Source organism: Callospermophilus lateralis, chromosome 1 (genome assembly GCF_048772815.1).
Source record: "Callospermophilus lateralis isolate mCalLat2 chromosome 1, mCalLat2.hap1, whole genome shotgun sequence".
NCBI classification, from domain to species: domain Eukaryota; kingdom Metazoa; phylum Chordata; class Mammalia; order Rodentia; family Sciuridae; genus Callospermophilus; species Callospermophilus lateralis.
Genome location: NC_135305.1, coordinates 89,136,794 through 89,160,676, shown reverse-complemented (window position 1 = coordinate 89,160,676; position 23,883 = coordinate 89,136,794). Strand labels below are relative to the sequence as shown.

Genomic DNA, 23,883 nt, shown 5'->3' with positions numbered 1-23,883 from the left:
TTAGGGGATGCTCCAGACCCTTTCTTGTGGTGCTTCCAACTAATGCATACACTGAAGCATACTGTCACCTAGCTACCTACTGAGAACACCAAACCAACAACATCCTGCCCACTTTTTACCATTTATAAAATGGCATTTATTCAATTGTGCATCTTCAGTACTCACCAACCAAAACACATACACTTCAATCAGCACGTGCCACTTCATTCCCAACTGGCTTTTGACTTATTAGTCATTTAGCAATTGAGGTCATTTTGCATATCTGCTAACAATATTTCAGAACTGGTTTGTTTTAGAACTTGATTTTTGGAGAGTAGAAAGTGACAATATTGCAACAAAATACAATACCATTTGAATAGAATCAAATGGTTCTATTACAAATGGTTCTATTATTCTACGCTTCTACAGAACTTACTTGTTTGCAGTCACATTTAGCAACAAACAAATCATCAAATCTACTGGAACACAGCCCAAGTTAGTAACACTATTTTAAGTTATAGGATACTTTCAGTGTCTACCAGGTACTATAACTGAGAAATCCCTGCAACAAATACAAAAAAAAAAAAAGCAAAAGAAGGCAAAGACAGTACTCATAAACAAATGATTTTTAAACACATGTCATTACTAATAAAGAATATTTTAAAATTCTAGGTGGCTTATGATGATCCATGAATAGTAACAGACCGATTAAGCATATGTGCTTCTAAATGGGGTATGAGAATGGCTTTCTTGATGGTTACTAGTTACTTATACTACTACTATTACTACAGGTTTTAAGTCTCCTTTGGGATCAGATGATTTCAGAATGTTACCAACATTTAAAATCCAATAAATATAAAAGAAGAAAAAAACACTAATTTTGTTTCTGCATGTATACAACCAAGTGACACTTTAAAGAGAAATACGGGTTATAAATTGAGTTGAAGATAATACTATATTGCATTACTCATGCATTGCTTATCATTCAATCAGATTGCTTTATGTTTTTGCTTTTTTAAAATTATGAGGTCTAAGACAGGAGTCTTGAATTTAATAGCTTTTAAGAAAGATTACTCAGAGATACTACATGCACACACTATCCCTGCAAATATCATTACTTTGTTCAATAGATTGCTTGTAGTATTTGCCATCTCAATTACTTGCCAAAATATTTTATTTTGTGCTATTTCTGTCATATATCATACTAGAATCACAGGAATATGGATTCTGAAGGGGAATTTCAATGCTTAAAATATGAAACAAATTACTTTGGTATCTAAAAATCCTAACTGTGAAAACAACTCCTACACACATGTGGTAATAATTTGCAAAAGTTATCTTTTATTGGATTCGAGGTAATAACAATGGCATATGCTTTTTGTACGTCTACTCTTACAAAACAAATTTTTCACAACATAACCTTTTAAGAAATCAAAATGCTTCAGATACTTTCCATCTTGCAATATCAAACTAATAATTCAAATATCTGGCTTACAGGATTTAGAACACAAACTTTTTCAGATTACTATCAAAAGAAAAGCAGTTCATCATTTGTATTCCAATATACTTTAGTGGTTGTAAAAAGAGTCTCATATTTTAAATAACATTTTTTCCTTTTTCTTGTTTTCCTTTTTCTTCATACTTTTGTCCTGACTTGACTATGAGAGACTTCAAGGATACTAGTACAAAATGAATTAGGTGTCTGGAAGGAAAAATTCTTCAGTAGTCTAATGGTCTTCACTACTTACTAACATATTGTGTCCTTTACAATAAAAATCTACCATTTTCAAAATCCTTAGCTTTGTATAATGCTTCAGAATTGATAAGATGCCTTTCTTATTAAAAAGTATACATTCATAACCTTATCATATCATAGTCAAAATGCTAAAAATCAAAGCTAGAAAAGTCTTAAAAGCAACCAGAAAAAGTATAGACTACTTTCAAAAAAGTGACAATTCAATTAAATAGTTAATTTCTCAATAGTATCTATAGTAGCCAAATGACCAATGGATTGATATTTTTAAAGTGCTGTAAGGAAAAAGACTGCCAATTAATCTAGAATTCTATAGCTAGCAAAAAAAAAGTACCCTTCAAAAAGAACAGAAGATTTAAAAAAAAAAAAACTTTTCAGATGAAGAAAAACTGAAAGATTTATTTACCAATAGATTCGCACTAAAAGAAATAGCAAAAGGATAATTTTTTAGGCAGGGGAAAAAATGATCTCAGAAGCTTAAAGATTTAGGAAGAAGACTAATAAGAAAGATAAAAATGTAGATATATCCAAATGTTATTAAATGTACAAAGTTCAGTACTATTTCAGGGAACCATATTAAATCTACTGAGAACAGGAATAGTATAAAAATTATCAGTCATGGGGATGGAGCTGGGGCTCAGAGGAAGAGCGCTCACCTAGCATGCGTGAGACACGGGGTTCAATCCTCAGCACCACATAAAAATAAAATAAAGGTATTGTGTCCACCTTCAACTAAAAAATAAATGTTTAAAAAATTATCAATTTTTAAAATTTCAATTAACATATTTTAAAGAAGAATAAAAAAGAAGAGATATATCCAAAGTTCATTTGTCCAAAATTCTAAAGGGAAATCTGGTAACTACAGGGAAATATTCTTAATCCACATTCTCCCTCATATAATTAAGAAGACAAAATTAAAAGATGAAAGAGAAGCAAGTTAAATGCTTTAACAACAGAAATAGAAAATCCTGGCTTTACTTGTGCTTTGACATTGAGAAACTATTTTTTCAGTAATGCATCTGTGAACTAGATATTTTCTGTTCTCCCTGCAAACTTTCCATCTGTTTCTAATCAGATCTGGGTCAGAAGAAGCTGACCACTGTATCCAAGGATCCCTTTTCCTCTAGCTTCCAATTGAGTTTGCCCAATGAGGATCACAGCAAGAGATTGGAGAGAGGGAGGAAGGTAAAGTTCAGATATTCATTTTCTCAGCTCTTCCTCTGCTGCCACGAAGGGATGTCTTATCCCTCAATCTAGGGCAACAGCTCCCCTCAAACAGCCCTCTCCTTTAGCTACAGCTACTGAGAAAACAATATGGAATGCCTTTCCCTGCCCCCTCAGATACAGACTATGTAATATTTACCATTGTTATCAGCATCCTGTAGTGTCTCTTACCCTGACAACTTCTAGAGTATTAATTACCACATGTGATTGTGCATCATGCTGCCAAGACCCTGTGTGCCAATTCATAACATGCAGGGTAGTAAAAACAGAATACGAACACAAGGCATGGTGGCACATGCCTATAATTCCAGCAACTCTGATGGCCAGCCTCGATCAACAATTTAGCATTGCTCTAAGCAACTTAGTGAGATCCTGTCACAAATTTAAAAAAATAAAAGTAAAGTGCCTCTGGGTTCAATCCCCAGCACCATAAAAATAAAAAAATAAAAACAAAACATAGGGACAAATGGCTCTGATACCAAAGGATAACTAGACCTGCCAACAAAACTATGATCATCTAAGTTTCTTTTATCTCATTTATAAAATTAAAAAATAATAGTGTCTACTTCAAAAATTATTTTGGTGTGAATTATTTTTAATATATGTGTTTTTCAATTAACTGATACATAATAATTATCATATTTATGGGCCACAATGTGATATTTCAATACATGTATACAGTGTGTAAAATATTTACTATCTCTTTGTGGTAAAATACTCAAATTTTTCCCTAATTGAAATATACAATTAATTATTGAAAACCATAGTTACTCTAATGTAATATATATATATATATATATATATACATATATATATATGTATATATATATATATCTTATTACTCCTACACATGGTATGAATTATTTAACACAAATCCCTTGTCCAGTGGAAAGTAAAGGCTTAATAAATATTAAACTATTTATTATTATTATTATTGATTACTAGTATTTACTTCACAATTATAGTATAAAAATGACCACAACTATACTCAATATATTTACAGAGAGTAAATTTATCCATCCCACTCAGGTTTTTATCTTAATTACTACTTAACAGATCAAGTTTCACACCTGAAAATCATGACAAAAGCCAAACTATGGCCTTTTACAAAACTTTGCTTGCCACAGACTAAAATGCAACTAGTATACATAATTTTTTCTCTATGTAAGTAATCATCTGTGTGTTTCAGAAGATAGCATTAGGACAATAAGTGGTTCTACTCCAATTTAGCATTACTGGGAAAAAATAGTGACATGAATTAGCTCAATCTTATTTCATCTGTCTCAGAGCTAAAGTAAATTCTAACTGGGTCAAGTCAAAGCAAATCATTTCAGTACATCGTATATAACTGCCCTGAACCCCCACCCTCCATAAAAGGATATATTAGATAAATATCAACCATACACTTGTGGTCAGAAAGGCTCAAAAATAAGAATAATTTGAAAACTAAAACAAAAAAAAACAGATGAAAGAGAAGACAGACCATCAAAATTCAGTATCCATCCTTCAAGTTTACTGTTGTGACTGAAAGTCTTAGTATTCATGCAACTGTGAGTTTAAATACCAAATATAGCCAGGAATACTAAAGCTGGGTATATGGCAGCTAGATGGGTTGCATGTCCTTTAGAAAACAACTGCAGCTGCTGCCTGCAGGGTCTGCATAATAACAATATATTTGGCAGCTCTAAACAGATAACCATCTTCCAAATTTCCTTAAGTGAAAAACAGGATCAACAACAATAAAAGACTGCTGACTGCTATTTAAACCATCAACCAAAATATTTTTCCTAGGTTGGTTGTGGTACTGACTAAATGGGTAAAAAGAGAAAAAGCACAACTTGTTCCTTTATACTGCATCAAGGTACCAGTTCAGTCTGGTATCCAGGTGGACTGCAGTTTCAGTACTTGATTAGAGATCATAACTGCCATCCTGAATCAAATCCCTTAAGAAACAATTTCCAACTCTGTCTGATTTAAACTGTGCGAACTTGATACAATCCAGCAAACAAAGGAAATGAAACAAATCTGCATAAGTGGGACTAAATGATGTTGCTGACTAAGTAACCCATTACCTTATTTTTACCAGGAAATACCTAATTATTTATCTAACTTTCCTATCTTGAGTCCAATCTTCTAAGAAAGATACCATTCAGAGACAACTTAATTTCTGTCAGGAACTTAATAATTATAGTTAAAGGATCTCAAAAGAAAATAATTATCAAAAGTAAACATACTGGTAAGTGTTCCAAAACTCATACTAATAATAGTCAGAACATACCATACTGGTGCCAAGTATTCTTCTAAGTTATTCTTAACTCATCCAATCCCCATAACAACCACATGAAACAGATATTGATATTAGATCCATTTTATAGAAATCTGGGGCTAAGGCACAGAAAATTTAAATATCTTGCCCAGTTCTCAGAGCCAATGAACAACTCAAAGCCCTGTAGGCCACAATTCTCTGTTTTAATCACTATAATATCCTCATCCTAAAAACATGGCTTTTAAAAATATTCCTCAGCCATAATATCACTGAACTGACTAAAGCACTTCTATAGCTCTAATTTCCTCTGTCTGTGAATTAATAAGTCTAGATGTACAAATAAGAGAACAGAGCATATAATTCCTTTAAAATAATAAGGCTGTAATAAAATTTCTACCCAATGACATTTCCAAAGGTTCATTATGGCAAATCTATAAATGATTGAGAAAATGTCTTTGGTAGATATTTATAAGGCACACAATTATTCGAGAAGTATTCACTAAGATGATGGTATTTGTGTCTAACAGAGTTGATTCTATTCTGTGTTCAAGTTTTAAAGAGTAGCATCCTTTCACAGTTCTAATAAACAATCTTAACAGCCCAACTCAAAATTACTATCAAGTGCCTGCTTTGTACTTCTTGTATTCCTAAATAGAACATAACCAACTAATGTCCAAGAGTTGGCTACACTGGAAACATGTATTATGAAATAAATCCTCTGTTGCCCATTCACTAAAAAGTGAGAGATATATTCCCAAGAAAAAGGATCTATTTCTTCTTGCTTCTCGTCTTCTTGATTCTTCTGTTGCTTCCATATTACCAAATCTGATGCCAGAATCACCTAACTACAATTGGCAAAATTCATCCACCAATTGTAAGTGCAATAATCTATAAACTAAGAAAAAAACCTACCAATAAAGTCATCTACTACTAAAGACTGATCAGCCATTATAATTTCTTAAGAGAAATGCTCCCTTATATTCTTCATTTATACAGAGACTTATTTTATTCTTCACAGAATATACCCTACATAGAATGTTCTATAGCACTATTTAAATGTCTTCAGAATAGTGGTGTTCATTAAACAGATTTTTACTCTAAAAACTCAGTACAACAAGTATGTTCAAGGGAGTAAACCTCAAGAGAAAAAAAAAATCAACCATCTAAGATACCCACTGACTTTTGAAATAATTCACAACAGGTCATCTCTTAGAGTCATAAGTTTTTCATTTCTAAATGCTCTTTTACTCTGGCTTGTTTTCTAAGGCTTACATCCCAGAAAATCAGAATGTTTTCCCTTTCATGTCAACAATGACTTTTTTAAAGGTCTTTTCTATATCAGAGGCAGAAATATATTTCCACTGAAATTTTCTTTTTTACTCTGCAATTCTTGAAGATAACCAGGCACAGAAAGACCATAATTTTCCTTTGAAGAGTAAATGTAACTGGCACTTGGTCATTTTTGTATTTCTGTTGTCTATAACAAAAGTACTAAGCCCAAGAAACACTACTGGATTCTATTTGGTTTCCTATCTTAAGCAAACCACAACTGGAGGTGCCAAATTAACTCTGAACAAATTTGCTTCAGGGAACCTACAGGGGCCACAAGCCTTTAATCTTCAAGTAACAAGAGTGTTTATATACCTCTGTTGGAAAGAGATACAGGTCTAAGATGTCAAAGGTTAGTCAACGGAGGAGGGAAAATGGAGCAGAATCTCTCAAGATGATGGAAGAAAGTAATGAATCCTACAAGTGTTTTCACTGGCAAACTGAGAGAACTGCCAAGTTTGGGTCAGAGGTCCAAAATAGGAGTCCTGTTTTGTGCCTTTAGGTTACCACAATCTCAGTGAAGCTGGTGATCATTCACTAACTAAAAAGAATTTCCAAATTATAAACCCAAAATGAATACATGACAAATAATGCAATTTGTAAATATAAAATAAATAATTGCTTTTACCTAACTGGATATCAAAACATGATCAAATCTCATCTATTCACAAATTTTAACAGTACATAATATTAAGATTTATAACTTAGCAGTACTAACCAATTCCAAGATACATAAACACACTATTATCACAAGTCACTAATGAACCAAAAATATCCATCATAATATTTTCTGAACTATTTTTTCAACAGTTTGGAAAAAACAGTTGCTAGTGTAGCAATTAAATCACAAGCAGTGTATTTCTGGATAAACCTATCTCAATTTATCTGCCTACTATAGCTATTTTGAATTCGCACAGCTTTTCTTTGATGTCAGTTTATCTAAATAGAAGGTCACTCCATTCCAACACAATTTGGAATAATTTTTTTATTCCACAAACTAAAATAATAATAGGTTGCTTTTTTAAAACTTACATTAGGGTAGGAAAAAACTGAGAACATTTTAGATGGAGGAAAATTGGAAATGTCATTAAGGAGTGGAAGTAGAACTGAAGTTTAAAAATTTGGTATCACATAAAACTGTTTTGTTTTTTTTTTTTTTAGTTATTTCTTACTCTCACCTATTTTATTGCTTAACAAATAATTTTAAAAACTACCTACTCTATAGTCTTTTAGTGTTGATTTAAAAAATGCTCTTCAGAATTTTCCATTTCAAATTTAAAGTTAAATACCGAACTTTGTATGTAAGTAACAGAATGACAAAAGGTGAAAAATATAAAAATTTTCTCTATTCTGGTTAAAAATTTTACTCTTACACATCAATGGCAATTCATAACTCTTCTGTTCTCTAACAGTGAATAAGTAAAACCAAATTCCTTTGAATTCCTGACCCTTTAAACCTGATTTTAAATCCAACCTCATTTAAGCACAAATTCCAACACTGCCTGTCTTAATAGTAGACATCTGTGAAATTTTGTAATGTCTCTGTATATCTTTTAGTTACAACTGTATTTCAAATGCTCAACATGGCAGTACTAACTAAAGAAAAAGCTCCTAACTAATAAAAGATCATACTGGCCTCATAGTAACAGTAAAGATTATTAAGTTACTTCCAATTAGAACAAGTTCTACTTAGGAAAGAAGAGACTATTTGAAAAAGCAATACACAAAATAAATGTATCATCAAGAAAATCATTTGCAATGAAACACAGAATATCATAGCATAACTTGCTTTTTTGATTGTATCAATTTGCATAGATAAACACTAAAAGCAACCATTTGACTTTCTATATGAATTGGTTATTATCTAGAAAATCAAATTTGGCTTCATGAATACAAATTCATTTTTAGTGTTTATCATATTTAGACTTTTTAATATACAAGCATGACTACGAGTACATAAAAGCTTCTAAATGTGATTTATTTAGTAAGAACATAACTCTAAGGTACTGTATTAAATATTACCACTTACAGTTTGGGTGACCAGCAGTAAAAGGGTCAGCTACATTACCAAAAACTAGAATACAGAAGTCGTCTATTAATAATGCCCAGTGTCTTAAATCAACAAAAACCTCCAGCCAAGACCCCTTCCAACTCCCCCCTCCCATAAGCCATCCACCCCATTAACTGTGAAGGGGAAGAAAGATACATACATGTATGCATACACTCATACATAAGCAAGTAAATGGGTGGAATGACAGATGGAGACATAGAAGTGTGTGTGCGTGCATGTGCACACATGTGTGCCAGGGTGAGGAGATTTTGCTGCTCATGATAAAAGTAAACATTCTAAAGGAAAAGATATTTAGAAGTCTTATTACTGCTAACTGACCAAAGTTAAGCAGCTTGATATAATACAGAATAAATTGCTTACTTTAGTGGCTTCTAAGAAAGTACATATTAAATTATGATTTGCTGTACTGTTTCTGTATAGAGGTTCTAAGCCACTCGAAAATTGAGTGGCTTACATTATGAAGTCAAACAACAATAAGTGCTGGCGAGGATGCGGGTAAAAAGGTACACTCATACATTGCTGGTGGGATTGCAAATTGGTGCAGCCAATTTGCAAAGCAGTATGGAGATTCCTTGGAAAGCTGGGAATGGAACCACCATTTGACCCAGTTATTCCCCTTCTCAGACTATACCCAAAAGACCTAAAAAGAGCATACTAGAGGGACACAGCCACATCAATGTTTATAGCAGCACAATTCACAATAGCTAGAATGTGAAACCAATCTAGATGCCCTTCAATAGATGAATGGATTTTAAAAAATGTGGTATTTATACACAATGGAATATGACTCAGCACTAAAAAATAACAAGATCATGGCATTTGCAGGCAAATGGATGGCATTAGAGCAGATTATGCTAAATGAAGTTAGCCAATACCTAAAAAATAAATGCCGAATGTCTTCTCTGATATAAGGGGGGTGACTCAAAATGGGATAGGGAGAAAGAGCATGAGAAGAAGACTACCACTAAATAGGAAAGAGAGGTGGAAGGGAAAATGAGGGAGAAGGGGAGTTGCACGGAAGATGGAAGGAGAACCTCATTGTTATACAGAATACATATATGATATTGTAATGAGAAAGAGAAAAAAAGTGTGTCACATTAGATTGGATAGAGAGAAAGGATGGGAGAGGAGGGGAGGAGTAGGGAGGATAGGAAGGGCAGAAGAATAGAATAGACAATATGATTGATGTATGTACATTCTATGTATGTATTATATGTCAAAATACATTCTGCTGTCATGTATGACTAAAAAAAATAAAAATAAATCGTATGGTTAAAAAAAATAAACGAAAAGAAAAGAAAATTGAGTGGCTTAGAAAAAAAAAGTCTTTAAGACACCTCCATATAAGATGAAAATATTTCTTGTAGTCATATTAAAGTCACACATAAAATTTTGCTCAGATCTCCTCACATAGGAAAATACTATATCTCTCAGAACCAGGTGAAGAAATAGAGGTATCAATTGAAGAATAAAAATATTATATTGAAGAAGCCAGGTGTGGTGGGGCATGCCTGTAATCCAACTGGCTCAGGAGGCTAAGGCAAGAGTATCTCAAGTTCTAGGCCAGCCTCAGTAACTTAGCAAGGCCATAAACAACCAAGCAAGACCCTGTCTCAAAATAAAAATGGACTAGGGATGTCTCTCAGTGGTAAAGGGCCCTGAATTCAATTCCCAGTACCAAAATAAATCAATAAATAAATTTGAAATGACACTGGTGAAATGAAGTACGTTATTCATTAGTAACTGTAGTAATGAAAAGTACATGAATCTTATGGCCTGGTGGCCTATAGAATAGGTTTTATTTATCAATTAAACGAGACTCAAAACTATTTAGACAAATAGAAAGCCAAAAGTAGAACAAAAGCTTAGATAACACATTACAACACATTATCTTACCTGCCCTAAAGAATAACTTAATTTGTTTGTTTCTCTTCACATTTTCTACTAGTGCATTATAGTTGAACATAATGATGGCATTTGTTGGTATATATTTGTACATACATGATAACTCCCTGTGGTTTTTGTGTGTGTGTGTGTGTGTGTGTGTGTGTGTGTGGCTTTTGTTTTTGGTTCTGGGAATTGAACCCAGAGGCACTTAACCACTGAGCCAAATTCCCAGCCCTTTTTAATATTTTATTTAGAAACAGGGTCTCTCTGAGTTGTGTAGGACCTCACTAAATTGCTGAGGCTGGCTTTGAGCTTGGAATCCTCCTGCCTCAGCCTCCCTAGCCATTGGGATTACAAGCATGTGTCACTATGTCCTGCTGATTTTATTATAAACTATACTTATTATCTCAGATGAAACTGTAATCTCAAGAAACAATAATTCAATAGAAACAATTGAAATTTGCATTATAAAGTATTATTCAATGCCTACATAGAAATCTATATGTGCTCTGATTGGTGATGATTCAGCCCTTCTCTTATGACAATTTGTGCTGATTTAGCCCTTATTTCTGTGTCTGAATCCTTTGTTTCCTTTTTGCAACACTAAAACTATGAAGTTTTTCCCCAAGCATCACAGTATTATATAATTATGATGTCAGTTTTTTGCTATAACTCTATAGTCACTCACTTATAATTATATATTTCATGTGACCAATGCTGAGCTACATATATATATATATATATATATATATATATGATAAAAATATAAAATACTTTCACACAAAAATAAATTTTAACCTATTCCATTAAAAGATAATTAAATCTCCTGTTTTGAAAATGGTGTGAGAAATTTTACATATAAAAATATATAAATTCAGCTGGGTACAGTGGTATATACCTGTAATACCAGCAGTGTGGGAGGCTAAGGCAGGAGGATCTTGAGTTAAAAAGCCAGCCTCAGCAAAAGCAAGGCATTAAGGAATTCAGTGAGACCCTGTATTTAAATAAAATACAAAATAGGGCTGGGGATGTGACTCAGTAGTGAAGCACCCCTGAGTTAAATCCCTGGTACTCCCCCTCAAAAAATGTGTATGTGTGTGTGTGTGTGTGTGCGTGTGTGTGTGTGTGTGGTGTGTGTGTGTGTGTGTGTGAATTCAACATTACTGATATAAAATAAAATCAAAGCCAGAAAACATAATTCTTTTGAAATTTAATTCTGTAATCTAAAGTAATAGTTCAGGCATACTTAGTAGCATAATAAATATTAATTATGCACACAAGAAATTCCAATAGCAATCATGTCTTTTATTAAATATGAATCTAAGACTTCATGACATATTCATCTATGTCTGACAAAATAAAAGAAGTTAGTAAAATGTTTGACATATACAAATTAATGTTCCACAAATAAATCCCATTATCCATAGAAGAAAAGATAGTCTTACTAGGACTAAATTAAATTCCCATGAATTTAAAATCCCTTTCTTTAGACCATAGTTTTAACCTACTCCTACAGTAACTGCTATATAATTGAAAACAATTTTTAAAGAACCAAACTAAATGCTCTTTCAAGTTTCTAGAGGCAAAGTGAGCAGGTTCTGAAACAGCATGCCCTTGACCCCTCAAGTAAGTCATTTGCTTACAGACCATGCCTTCATTAATTTCTCCATCATTTGTTCATTCAATCTATATTTGTTGAAAACAAACTTACTGGTAAAGCAAGAAGAAACTAAGAATGGCCCCCATAAGAAAGTATCCATTCTATAAGCCAATTCCCTGGGAAAACTTCAGCTGGAGATGACAATTCTCCCCAGAGACTTGAGACTCAGAGTGTCCCTGAAGGATACACACCACAGGACTCCAATCCCAGCTATGAAAAAAGCTTAGATATAGCAAATATTTTGTTTCCATGCTACATGGCTTTCTACATAAACCCCACCTAACACTACTATTCAGTTGAGTTTGTCTTTAAGAAATCAAATCCTGTAGAATTCACTGGGCCTCTTTAGGATAGTGAATATTACTATGGTTTTCTGTTGGTTAATGATATGTGAATATCACTTGGATGGTTCAAATGATTTAAGAATGAGATCTGGCAAAACTCAATGCACAGCATTAAATCCTCTTAATATATCAAAAGGTAAATTAAGACTTCTATATATAGCTGGATTTCCTGAATAATGTGACATGATCTTAGATTATTTTTTTCTAAATTAATATGAATTTTTATGAAATAAATAAAAACTGAAAGAAATCATGTAGTTGGGGAAAATAACATAAGAAAGGTGGTAACACTCTCCCTAAAAGCAACATATAACTATTGCTTGATTGCTCTAAAGTATATTAGCATTGAAAAGTAGGCAAAAGAAACCTGGACAACAATTATTCTGATTTTAACAAAACTTACTTTTCATAAGAGATCAGTTTTTTGAGACTAAGTAATTAAGGAATAGAAGAGGAAAAGAAAGTTAAAATGAATAACTGATCCAAACTTATAATGATTGTGGCTTTGCAATAAGTAAAATCAAGAAATCAATAAATGGAATGGTATTAAACTAAAAAGCTTCTTCACAGCAAAGAAACAGTCAAGAACATGAAGAGAAAGCCTACAGAATTGGAGAAAATATTTGCCATATGTACCTCAGATAGAGCATTAACCTCTAGGATATACAAAAAACTCAAAAATTTGAACACCATAAAACAAATAATCCAATCAATAAGAGAGCTAAGGAACAGAACAGACACTTCACAGAAGAAGATATACATTGGATCAACAACAAATATATGCAAAAATGTTCATCATCTCTAGCAATTAGAGAAATGCAAATCAAAACTACACTGAGATTCCATCTCATCCTGATCAGAATGGCAATTATCAAGAATACGAGCAACAATAAATGTTGGTGAGGATGTGGAGAAAGAGGTTCACTTATACACTGCTGGTAGGTACAAATTGGTACAACCACTATGGAAAACAGTATGGAGATTCCTCAATAAACTTGGAATGGATCCACCATTTGACCCAGGTAACCTACTCCTTGATCTATACCCAAAGGACGTCAAAACAGCATACTGCAGGGACATAGCCACATCAATGTTTATACCAGCACAATTCACAATAGATAATGCCCTGCAATAGATGAATGAATAAAGAAAATGTGGTATATATACCCAATGTAATATTACTCAGCATTAAAAGATAACAAACTCATGGCATTTGCAGGCAAATGGATGGAGTCGGAGAATAAGTGAATTAAGCCAAAGCCAAAAAACAAATGCCAAATGTTTTCTCTGACAAGTGGATGCTGATCCGTAATGGGGGTGGAAGGGAACATAGGAGGAATGGAGAAACTTTGGATAGGGCAAAGGGAAGGAAGTAGAAGGAAGGGATTATGTGGGTAGGAAAGATGGTGGAATGAGATGGACATCATTACCCTAAGTACATGTATGAAAACACAAATGGTGTGACTCTACTTTGTGTACAACCAGAGATATGAAAACTATGATATTTGTGCAATATGAATTGAATTGCATTCTGCTGTCATATATAACAAATCAGAATAAATAAAGTTTAAAATTTTTGCATAGAAAACAGTAATATACATTTCCATTTCTAGCAAAAATATGTAATATGGAAAAATAAATAAAACAAGTACATAATTTTAATGGATCACCTATAGCTGTATTCCTTACTTACAACTTAAGAAAATTCAATAATAAAGAAATGCTAATGTTCAATTCTAACTCAGAAAAAAATTTCTAGACCACTCAAAGAGAAATACGTAAAACATAAATACATAAATACACTTAAAACTGTGTAATAAGTTCTAAATTTTGACTTTTTTATATGGTGATGCTTAGTGTTTGCAGTAGTTGCAGTGGTGTCAGTTACACTAAAGAACAACAGATGGGTTGGAGGGGAGAACAAAGCCTTTCCTACCATCTGGAAGCCTGAAAAATTGAAAAAACAGTGAGATAACTTTTTTAATTACGTCCCTCATTACTCTTAATATGACTATGTTTTAATTTTTCATATATTTCTCTTAAGTACTCTGAATAGTCCAGTGGCTTGTTCTCCCACACATGAGCCCCATCAACTTTCACATGGTATGGGCACAGTTGAAGCTTCAAAAAGTGGAGTATTTTTTTCTAACTATAGTCCTTAACAGATATATCTGCTTGCTTTATTGTTTATAAGTTTTTATAAAAATGAAATTAATTTTTTTATTTTCCTGAAAGTTCAAATTATTGCAAAATGCATTCCTAAATATAAATTGCATATGGTCCAAATCAGAATAATTTTCCCTCCTAGAAATTTTAAAATATTCAATAATTTGTGCTTATTCATTGAAAACATAAAAGTAACAAGATAGGATAAGATGAAAGAAGTTTGATTTTAGAAATAAATACAAATAAAAGATAAAAGGCAGCATCCTAAAATGCTGTGTCCAAAAGCAAAAGATATTATTTTTCATTATATTTTAATTAATGAATTACTAGAAATTTCTCATTTGCAAACCATAACTTTTACCTTAAATAAAAATGAAAGACAGAATAGTATTCTTCTTGTTAAAAATACCTAACAATTATCTTTCAATTTTCATTTATTCCAAATTATGTTTAAACCTAACACATTTAAACTGTTATAGATTTAAATAAAAGAGCCTTGGCAGCATCATTAGTTGTCCAAAGACTTGAGTTAATTTTTAGAATACCTGAGATTTTCTAAAAGATATTTTGAAAATGCATTCAGACCTCCCATTCTTCAGTCTTGCCCTCCAAAAGTAGTATATTTTGTTTTAGGCTCTTGCTCTTTGATTTCTCAGATGTTTACCTCCACAACTTTAAATAAGATACTTGCCAGATAGAATACTGGGTAGCACTAATCTGAATGAGAAGTAATTGTGTTAGAGACAGGGAAATGTGTAAAAGATTTTTAGTAGAAATGAAAAGAGCTGGGACTTCTAGCAGTGTGGTGGACTAAATACTCTGAAGGCCCTAGCATATTCTTCTTCTCTATAGTATAACATTAACCCATGTATGATAGGATTATTTGTTTACATGTTTACTTATGACTGAAACATATTATTTGACTTCTCTAAGCCCCACGTTTCCTCATCTATAAGATCCAAATGGTACTAACTGGAATTATAGTAACTATTCCTGAAATAATTAAATTTGTCAGTATGTGAAAAGCAGTCAGGATATGGCCTGACACATACTGAGCATCATATATTAACTATTATCATCTTATGAATTCCAAGAATAGTGTTAGGGTAAAATAACCCATTTCTACTTAACCAATAAATATATGTTCATAAAACATCTTTATAACATATACTACATAGTAGATATCTACAAATATTAAAGTATGCTCACTCTAAAACATTTCAACATCATAGATAGTTTTTCAATGAAACACAGAGGACACAAGAATAATTAATCTTTATTTCTATACAAAGCAAAGGTAGAAAGCTAAGGTTTACCAATATTAGAACATAAATTCTAATCAGAACATAGTCCATTATGTTACATTAATCTAAATTAAATGAATTAATCTTCAATAATGACATGTTGTCATCTGCCACTGAAAAACACTTTAATTTTGAATTTGTACAGTTTTCCTCTATGGTTTTAAATATTATACACTCAACAGCAAATTACCTGGATATCTGCCACTTTTTATACATCAGTAAAGCATGTAAAAATTTAATTTTACATATATATTAATAGTAAATTGCATTTTAGTAAACCAAAGTGAATTTTCTCTATGTAAAGGCAGGAAAACAAAGATGGGCATAGTGGTACATACTGTAATCCCAGCAATTCAGAAAGCTGAGGCAGGAGGATCATAAATTCAAGGGCAGCCTCAGAAACTTAGTGAGCCCCTAAAGAACCTGCCAAAACCCTGTCTCAAAATAAAAAAACAAAAAGAAACAGGGATGTATCTCAATGGTAAAATGCTCCTGGATTTAATCCCTACTACCAGAATGAATTGAATAAATAAACAGACAGATGCAGGGAAACCACTGAACATAGTTCTCCACTTTAGAATATGTGGGAGCCATCCTGTTTACAGATTCTATGGATCATAGAGGTCAGAGTTTAAAGCCTTATTTTACCAGTGAGATTTCATTTAATTATACAAGTTTCAAGCTAAAGTTACAAAGAGGCCTTAAATGATAGGACTGACAGTATATTTTATTTTTAACACCATTTTTGGTAATTTTAATACATGTTCTATTTCTTTCTATTTTTTAAAATTTTTTTATTAGTTTTAATTAGTTACACATTACAGTACAATGATCTTGACATATCATACATTTGAATCAGATGGGATATAATTTCTCATTTTTCTGAGTGTACAGGTTGCAGAATTACATTGGTCATGCAGTCACGTATATACCCACAGCAATAATAATGTCTATTTTATTCTGCTGTCTTTCCATTCCCCCTTTCTCCTCTCCTCCCTTCCAATCACTTCTCTCTACCCAATCTAATGTGACCCACTTCCTTTGTTCCCCCTCACATAGTCATACATGTATTCTGCATAACAAATGTTCTATTTCTTTAATATAAAAATGCATCCTTGTTTTCCCACATATTTTTTTCATAAGTTGTAGAGAATTAATGAAGGTTTCTAAACTATTAAACCTACTATCGTAAACACTTAAAAACTTTTGAATAACCTACCAATGTAGTTTTGTTTTGTTTTGCTTTTTGGTTGTTTTGTTGACAGAATCTCTCTACGTTGCTCAAGCTGGGGACCTTCCTGCCACAGCATCCCAGGTAGCAGGGATTCTAGGTGTGTGCTACCACATTTCCACATCTGGCTCCAATGTAACTCTTTATTTAAATTCTAATGATGCAATGTTAACAGTGTATAGCAGGCAATAAATAATGCTATATTTCCCACATTTCCTTTCAGATCATGATTCTAATTTTAAGTCATCCAAAATTAGCCTATACAGTAACAGATATACATTACACTCTACAATATTATTTACATACTTTTTTATTTTGTCAACAACTCAGATTCTGAAGTATAGGCCACACACTAGATAACAGAATAAAGAAACTAAGCCTATCCAGAGTTCAAAGTTCTTTTGCAAAGACATTAGCAATATGTAAACCTAAGTTTACCAATCATTTTTTCCTTTTTATATTCTCTGGTAAGCAACTAAGAAAATGTAACTTTTTCCTCTTCAAAAATAAGAGATACATAGAAAAAAAAGTGAACTCATTTTATCTTTGAAATCAGTGAGTCAAATTCCAGTTATCAGAAGGAATCACTATTTGAAGTAAGGAGAGAAACTGTAAAATTGCATGTAGTTCCCAAAAAAGATAAAAAGCAAAGCCACCAACCTGATAAAAATGATCTTTAGGACCAAGGCAAGATCTTTGTAGCTAGTGAAAAGCAAAACACTTTTCCTGCTGGCCACAACTCTATTAAACAACTAACTGACTCTACTCTGCTACGTGTTACTGAATCAGCAACCTAAAACATAAAAGCACTTTTGATACTAGCATAGATTATTTTCTTTGAAACTGAGAGTTTTGATTTTAAGAAACATTTACAGCCTCAATGATAGTATAACTAAAGAAGTTTTTCCTGTGGAAATACATGGTAATAAGTAGAGTTCTATCACTAAACAATTTAGAAAACAAAATCATAAACACAACTAGCATTCTAAGTGCAACTCTTTATATTTCGCTATTCAGTGTTTCTAAAATCTTTGACAAGAAAATTAAACAGATTTACTATGGAATGTAACAAAACTGAACAATCTGGAACTGTAATTACTGTTATACACCTATGAGAATAAAGATGTTGTATTTTACATTACTGCATAAAAATAAAATGATAATAAAAACACGAGTTCAAGTAGAAGATTTCTAACCTTCATTAGAAGAATTTTCTGAGAATTACAACCCCAATTGACAAATAACAAAGATGGGACCTTTAGTTTATCTATATAATTTATATAATTACCCACAAATCTTTTCAACCTAAATAAAAGTATTAAAAAGTATGGCTACTACAGCTTATGAAAAAGTAGCACACCAAATGATAGGCCATATGTCAATGTTGGCTTAGACACATGACTGTAGAGACAATACAAACACAATTCTTGTGCTTCTCCAGTTTAATCAATCAATATAAAATTTGGAGGTCACTTCATTAAGGATCTTTGATCTCACACAATGGAAATAGATGCAAGAAAGTAATAATGAGCTTCAAAAATAATATAACCCATTTTACACCCCCCCAAAAAAATTCTTCAATGGGACTGACAGAAACAATTTGTCCAAATCACAGATACTAAGGTACCAACAAGAGGCAGAAAAAAATATCCTAAACATCACATAATTCCGTTCTTCCATTCCCCACAACTCTTGTGTTAAGAAAATGATATCATTAGCAGGCCCACCAGGCCCTAATAAACCCATTTCTGGTAGAGAGCCATAAAAGACAGCGGTTTTCTTGCCCCAGTACTTGTGATCCAAAACCAAAATTATATACTCTTATGCTGCTTAAGCCACAGGTTTCTTAAAAATGGATTGATCATTACTAATACAAAAATAAGATATTTTTAACCTCCCAAATAGATCAAAAAGGCAAAACAAAAAGAGACAAGACAATTAACAAACAAGCAAACAGTGGGGGATTTCTTAGGAAAAACATAATGGTGGACAATGAAATTCAGTGAGCTTAAACAGAGTAAAATGAGCTAAATTAAACTTAATTTAATTAGAATGTCAAAAGCACCAGTTACAACCAAAAACACAATTTCTAGAAAATCACTAAAAGAATACAAACACAACATTAAGATAGGCAAGAGCAAAATCAAGAAAATAATCATGTTAATGTCAAAACCCACTATGTTGAGTTTCATGGAACAGTAAATTCCTTCTTATACTAGAATTTGGCCATAAGGAACACTATACAAAAAAACCAAACATGAACTGGTCAGGGAGGGTAGTGGATATTCAATAACTAAAGATAGCAGTATTTGTTGTGAAAAAAACAAGAATTTAGCAACCATTGGAAAATTTATCCTTCTAAAAATTTTGACATTCTATTTTTTAATTAAAAAAAATATCACTTCATTTCTAGCTTGAAGAGAATTTAGTTTTGGAAAATAACAGGTAAATTAAACAGATTTACCATGGAGAGATATTCAGTATTATTCCAGTCTAATTCCTTACTAGATTTTTCTCTGCAATTTAAGAATTTGATCCTAAGATTCTTCTGAAATATATAAAATAATATAGCAACAGCCTTCAGAGGAATCCCTCCAACAGTTAACTAAAACAGTCATGCAGAAACAGAGAACACACACAGAGGCACAAAAATCACTGAAATGAGAAAGGAAAGGGATAACGGCAGGAGGAAAGAGAAAAAACAACTCTGCAAGTTATAAATCCAAAACTTAAAAGGAATTTAGACTAAGTACCATGTAAATGAAGCCAAAAATCCAACTTTAGCTCATACCAGACTCCAGCTTCATTTCACCTCAACAAAGGTAGAAAGTTGTTTTATTCTTCCTCCCTAATCTCAATCTTGGCCTAATCTAGTTCAGAAACACAGGTTCTACATAAACCAGAAAACTGCAGACATCTGTTACTAACCTACATAGTTGAAGCAACCTATTTTATCCTAACTCACCTAAACTTCTCACCTCTACAGCTGTTTAAGAAAAAAGTCACTTTAAATTTTAAAATGGTCTCCTAATAAATGTGATTTTTAAAGAAGTAATATCCTTCCCTCTGTGTCTCAGTTTTGTTCATATTTTTAAAAAAGGTTTTCAATTAAAACATCTTTCTAGGAGATAAGATCTTTCTAGGATGAGAAAATACCCCCTGATGTATAAACACAAATCACAATGACTGTTAAATATTTACCAAGCTACATTCAGCTTTATGATTTTCAGTATGACATGCAAAAATGGAAAACAAGTGCATGATCTAGTTGGAGAGTTAGGAAAATTAAACTGCAGTCACCAATATAATTATGAATATGATAGAAATTCAGAGAAGACCATGGCAGAGAGGGAAGACTTACTTATGGGAATTGAGCTAGGACTCTAAGAAGAAATTTGAAAAGCCAGGGAAGAAATGGAAAAACACTCTTGTCAAGAATACTACATCAATGAATGCTAAAGAATAAAATGTGAAATACAAAAGTTAAAGTAAGTGACTATTAAAAAAAAAAGAATAAGTTACTATTGTGGGCATAGCCTGCAAAGAAAAACACCAAAGTACCACACCAAATTGTTTATACTATAAAATGAGCTGCAGTAAGATTTTAAAGTACTGTGGCTATAGGCTGCCAGCTAAAGTTTGGAAAGATTCTCATCACTTTGAAATTTTACTCAAATAGACTTCCACTTTTAGGAATATTTGATATCACTAGAGAGGATAATGTAACTGATAAAAGATGATCATCATTATATGCCATTTGGGAAACAGACCACAGCAGAGGTAAGATACTCAGCAAGACTTACATAGTTATTTCATGCAATAAGAAGAATCAGTAATAGCTAAGAATTTAAAGAGCATTATCACATTAAGGCTCTCCTGATTCTGTAACCCATATATTGATTTCATATTTCTATAATTTAACCCACAAAACAATGATTAAAATAAAAGAACACTATCTAACCAAGAACAAAGTTTAACTGTAAAAGAACAAGGAAACACAGACAGATTTAGAATTAGCATATAATAAACAAGGTAGAAAGGACTAGGGCTGCCAAGTTGGTGGGAGTAAAAGGAAATAAAGCATCTTAGTTTCTGAGTAAAATGCTGTTATTAAGTATAATTGCACCAACTTGATCCAAATCCAATATTTCTTATTCATTGAAAAAAAATTAAAATAGCAGCAATTTCCTTTATAAATAAACACTTCCAGCCAAGAAAGCTTCCACCAAAAAGGTTTAATCCCAAAGGTAATAAAAAGCAGGAGGGAAGTTATTTCAGTTCTTATAATTTCAAATAACTTCTAAATATAAGTATGTTATAGCTAAGTAATAATTACTTCTAAAATTCTAATAAAGTTACCATAAAATTCTTTCAAAAATAGTCTAATCTTATCCTTTTAAAGTATATTAAAAATAATGAACATAACTTTCCTGTGTTCTTATGTGAATACACAATCAGTGTAATTCCACATCATATACAACCACAAAAATTGGAAGTTATACTCCATGTATATATGTCAAAATACATTCACTCTCATGTATAACTTAAAAGAACAAATTTTATAAATAAATAAATAAATAAAACCAAAAAAATAATAAAGTATATTTTAAAAAGATAGATCTTGGGCTGGGGTTATGGCTCAGTGGTAGAGTTCACCTAGCGTGCAGGAGGCACTGGGTTCAATCCTCAGCATCGCATAAAAATAAAATAAAGATATTGTGTCCACTTAAAAAACTAAAAAAATAACTAAATACATATATAGATATAGATATAGATATAAAAGATAAATCTTCAATTGAATAATTAGAATTTATTATTCCTTATTAATGTTATATTATGTTAATATTTATTATATATTAACAATTAACATATAATGTGTTAACTGTGTCAATTCCCTCACAAATACTGGTGCCTATAATACAATATGACATGCTAAAGTTGAATATAAACACCATAATGCACACTATATGGAAATTTAATTTCTTATGATAACTTAGTATTATTGTACTCTTTATTTGTAAATTGCAAGTGGATCAGAAACTAAAAATTTACAATATATATCTGCTGAGAAGCCATATCTGTACACTTTCTTAATTAAGCGAAAGGTGGCTCTTGAAAGTCCTATATGTAATATATATGTAAAATAAGTATTTCAACTAAATGTTCTCAATAAAGTGTTTCTTTCCATCACTCTTCCCATGTCCAAAATATACCCTAAAACCACATTGACTTTTAAGTATTTAAAGATATTGGCTCCTAAAGAACATGGAGATTATAAGCCAAGATGGGCCACAGACCAACCAGTGTGGATCTGTCTTCTTGCACCTGAGCTGTCATTTGTGGGGACAAAGAGAACAGTTCTTGGATGAATATATGGACTGCTGTAAGAATTACTCTCCCAGAAGAGAAATACCTGATTTTGCCCTGCTGGCAAGATGTTTTTCCTGTTCTAAATCCTTCTAAGTAAATCTAATACAAAATGTCTGTTGAGTCTGTTTGGTTGGACTTAAAAAGACCATCTGGTGGACATTGTAAAAGCCAATTTCAAACTTTTTAAATTATTCTTCAGATACAGAAAAACTATTATTCCTGTTAAGTACACAGCAATTATAACTTTATGATAGTCCTTACTCATAAAATATAAGGAAGTAATCTCTTTTTAAAATATTCAGTATTTCAAACACTGTTATTTTCCAATATATAGGCTCTAGGATGAGCATAAATACAAATACGAATACCCCCTCACTGAATTTCAACAATAATATTACACACCCAACCCTACATACCATTTTTTAAATGTGCCACAAAATATTCTAAATGAGCAGAAGTGAGCACATCAGGAATCTAAAAAAATTTAGACAAGGTTTTATCTTGTCACAAAATCATAAGATCCTTGTCAGGATCTTGCCTTTTATACTAATGACCTTGAAAAATTACGCACTAAAAAACAAGATCTCTCTCTTATCTGATAAATTTTGGAAATTTGATGTTAAGATAGATTTTGTTTTTCATTTTAAATACAAAACAGTATACTATGATTCTTAAAATCTGAACTGCTTAAGCACATGACATTAGCAGTGATGGATCACTTAACATAATAAAAATAAGTTCAAACCCCATGAACACTGGCAGTAAATGATCTCTAAATGATACCCATCCAATACTATAAAAAGAAATCCTTGTTTATTTTAAATAAAACAAATTTTACTGACTATACATATTGTAGAATCACATTGGTCATACAGTCATATATATACATAAAATAATAATGTCTGTTTCATTCTACCATCTTTCTTATCCCCACATCCCCTGCCTTCCCCTCCTTTCACTTCCCTCTACCTAATCTAAGGTAATGCTATTCTTTTTTTTTGTATTACAATTCCTTTTTTTTAATATATGACAATAGTGGAATGCATTACACTCATTATTACCCATATACAGCACAATTTTTCGTAACTCTGTATATAAAGTATGTTCACGCCAAATTATGCCATTATACATGTACTCTTTTTGTTTGCGTTACAATTCTTAATACACATATATACCACAATTTTTCATGTCTCTGTTTGTATACCACAATTTTTGTATCTCTGTTTGTATATAAAGTATGTTGACACCCAATTCAAGTCTTCATACATGTAATATGTATACTCAGAAAAATGAAAAATT

General features: G+C 32.0%; 1 protein-coding gene across 3 annotated transcripts in view; it reads right to left on the bottom strand.

The window, feature by feature from the left end:
- Window positions 1-23,883, bottom strand: part of Bbs9 (Bardet-Biedl syndrome 9) — a 462,827-nt gene that overhangs the window by 302,794 nt on the left and 136,150 nt on the right. The window lies entirely within an intron of this gene.